This window comes from Bidens hawaiensis, unplaced genomic scaffold, assembly GCF_021521415.1.
Source record: "Bidens hawaiensis isolate Kalapana, Puna unplaced genomic scaffold, B.hawaiensis_p1.1 tig00053460_1, whole genome shotgun sequence".
Taxonomy (NCBI): Eukaryota; Viridiplantae; Streptophyta; class Magnoliopsida; order Asterales; family Asteraceae; genus Bidens; species Bidens hawaiensis.
The window spans coordinates 94,965-98,370 of record NW_027499640.1 but is presented as its reverse complement, the minus strand read 5'-3'; the positions used below and the strand labels follow the sequence as shown (position 1 = coordinate 98,370).

General features: G+C 39.1%; 1 non-coding gene and 1 pseudogene across 1 annotated transcript; one reads left to right on the top strand and one right to left on the bottom strand.

Annotated features, from left to right (window-relative positions):
* The first annotated feature begins 507 nt into the window (after positions 1–507).
* Positions 508–2,721, top strand: LOC143600138 (peptide-N4-(N-acetyl-beta-glucosaminyl)asparagine amidase A pseudogene; annotated as a pseudogene).
* A 391-nt stretch (positions 2,722–3,112) lies between these two features.
* On the bottom strand, positions 3,113–3,185 carry TRNAK-CUU (transfer RNA lysine (anticodon CUU)). Its single transcript has one exon. It is a non-coding gene; the product is annotated as a tRNA-Lys (tRNA).
* Between the last annotated feature and the right edge of the window lie 221 nt (positions 3,186–3,406).

Below are 3,406 nucleotides of genomic sequence, written 5' to 3'. Positions count from 1 at the left end.
TTTTTGGAACCTTTTTCTAGTAAAAACCTCAATTATTGAGGTCGTCGGAACCCAAGAACCATCATCGGAATCGGTTAATGGTGCTCAAGTGGTGGTGGTTGGTTGGTGGTGAGTTAAATATTGGTGGTGGTGGCGATGTTCAGGTAGTGTTTTCCAGCAAAAAAAAATGACTTTTCCGGCCAAAAACGTTTTTCCGGCGACCTGAAACTAATGGTGTTAGAATTCTGTTAGTCGCGGATCGTTATGAACAAATACGTTAAAAGTTATGACCGTCAATAACCAACTCATTAGTTGAAACAGACAAAGACAAAAAACAATATTTTTATGATTAATAAAACCAATATACCTTAAACGTTTATATTCCTTGGTAAAATAAAAATCCAATTTTCTTAACTTCTTTAACTAAAAACTCGAAGTTCTCTTTTTATATGAAAAAAAAGTCGAAGTTCTCGTAATGTCATTGATAACTTTTAAACTAAAGTTAGGGTGGTTTAAATCAAGTTCCTTTCTAAAATGAGCTTCAGTTTGACTCGTGTTTTTCCATGACTCATTCGAACATGAAACAGAACGAAGCGAATCAACAGCCTCCTTTCCATCCATGAAAATTGGTACACACACCACGTAAGCTTCCACTTCTTACTATAAATATCCATTTCTTTTATCTTCACACAATTATTATTATTATTAAAAACTATGAAACTCACCAATCTCCTCACCGTCATCCTCCCTCTATTCTTCACCGTCCCCATCCAATCCTCACCATCACCGACACCGTTACACTTCGTTAAATCAATAAAAAAATACTCCAACAACGACACCAAACCTCAACAATACTTCGAAGTGACTCACCCACTTCCCACCGATGACGTCACGCCGTCATGCTCCGTCAGCCTACTCAACCACACCTTCGCCAACACTTACGGCAGTCCACCCGTCACCCTCAACTACACGTCACCCCCATCCACGTGTACCTGGTCCCACGCCGTACTTGAGTTCCGAGCTGAGTGTAAAGGCGAACAGTACGACCGGATAGCCGGTGTTTGGATTAACGGAGTTGAGCTGTTGAGAACCAGTACGGCTCAGCCGACTGAATCCGGAATCTTCTGGAAGGTTCGGAAGGATGTGAGTAAGTACTCCTCGGTTATCTCCAAACCTAATGGGACATTAACTGTCATGCTTGAGAATCTAGTTAATGATGAGTTCACTGGTGTGTACCATGTTAATGTTTCGTTACTGTTATATAATGAAACCTCGGTTAAGGTTCCGTTATCTGTCGTTCCGACAAGATCTGAACCTCGTATGTTAAACAGAAAACTGATTTCTGTTAAGAATAATGAAATTGGGTGTAAGTTGGATAAGTTAGGAGCGTTGAAATCGTTGTATCCGTATGATAAGCCGGCGGATTTGATCGTGCCTGTGTCGAGTTCTAGTGGTGTGAAAGAGGGGTTTTGGTTTAGGATTCAGAATGAATCTGATGTGCGAATGAATGATGTTTTAATATCTAATAAGACTTATAAAGCTGTGCTTGAATTATACGTTTCGTTTCACGGAAATGATGAGTTTTGGTATATGAATCCGTCGGATTCGTATATAAAAACGAATAATTTGACCACCGGAAGAGGTAATGGAGCGTACCGGGAAGTGTTGGTGACGATTGATGGGAAGTTAGTCGGAGGTGTAGTTCCGTTTCCGGTGATATTTACGGGCGGTGTGAATCCTTTGTTTTGGGAGCCGGTGGTGTCGATCGGGGCGTTTAATCTTCCGTCTTATGATGTTGATTTGACTCCGTTTTTGGGGCTTCTTTTGGATAATAAGAATCATTCGATCGGGATTCAGGTAGCTGATGGTATAGATTTTTGGCTTGTGGATGCGAATTTGCATTTATGGTTTGATAATTCGACCGTTAAAGGTGAGATTGTGAAAGCTAAGTTCCCACCGATGGAGATTCAACGTGAGAATGAATTTGAACTGCTTGATGGAGAGTTTGAGATCGAAGGCGAGAGGAAAAGTGAAGTTACCGGGTGGATATCGTCAAGCACAGGAAATTTGCAGACTAAATTCACCGAAAAAATTAAGTTTAAGAACAAACTCAAGTTCAAAGATGAAGGTACCATTAAAGAACTTAAACAGAAGTACAAAAGGAAGATTAAAGTGAAGATCACGAATGAAATCGGTGATTTGGTTGAAAGTTTGGAAGTGAAAATCAAGTACCCATTGAAGATCTCGATCGAAACGAAACCCGGGACAGAGAATGGTACATCTGTGATGACGACAAAGGTGATGCAAGGGCGAAGTGAGCGGTATTCTGGTGGTAAAGATGCTATGGTTTTGAACCATAAACAGAATTGTACTGGTTTGATGGTGGTGAAGGGTAGCTCTGTGTTGTCAGGTACAGCCGAAAATATTCAGAATTATAACTACAGTGATGGGTTCGGTTGTTATTCTCGGATGGTTGATGTGATTGATGGTGCTATTGTTGGAGATGATGCGAGCTCAGTTTGTGTCTGAGATATTGTTTGGTTTGGTAGTTGGGGTTAATGGGACCGAGCCAGTGGTCCGGATTGAGGGTAGCATCTACGGTCTCGTATGGTCAAATTTAATTGGTGTGCTATGTAAAATTTTCGAAGTGAGTCTGGATTATGCATGTCTTGATTTGTCATGTGTTTATGACATAAATAAGTTTGTAAGTTTAAGGTGTTTAGTTTCGGATATATTATATTGATTCCAACTAAACAATACAATGGTTCAAGATAATCGTCGGTTCGACTTTTTAGGTCAAACACAATACTTATGAACTTACGAACAGCAAGTGTTAAGAAAACTAGTCATTATAGAGACTGAAAAATAGGTGTAAGGTCAGGTATGCACAAAACATAAACGGACTGGGTCGGGTCGGCACAATTAAGCATGTTTCTTTGGTTTTGAAGTTGGTTGCAACTCAATACTTTCGTGACTTAGATTGCGTGATTGTTTTTTGTACTCACGCTTCTTAAACATTGAAAAAGATTATATGTATGACATTTTAGATGATTGTGCTGATGTATAGACTCAATGAAGATTTTGATTCTGCCTTTTCGGGGTGAAAAAAAGGGTTTAAATCGCTATAAACAAACGCCCACCGTGGGGCTCGAACCCACGACCACAAGGTTAAGAGCCTTGCGCTCTACCAACTGAGCTAGACGGGCTTTTGGTTTGGTCATCGTTATAAAAGATTAGTTTCTTTCTTCTAGTTCAAAACTTCTCTTTCAAAAATTATACAAGGAGACTTTCATTCTAAATTCGTCTTTGTTCATTTATTTTTGTTGGTATTTTTAAAATTCTTACATTTTATTGTTTATTATGTAATTTTATTACTCAAGAAACCTAGAGATCTAAAAACTAAAAAAATTAGTTTTTAAGGACAAAG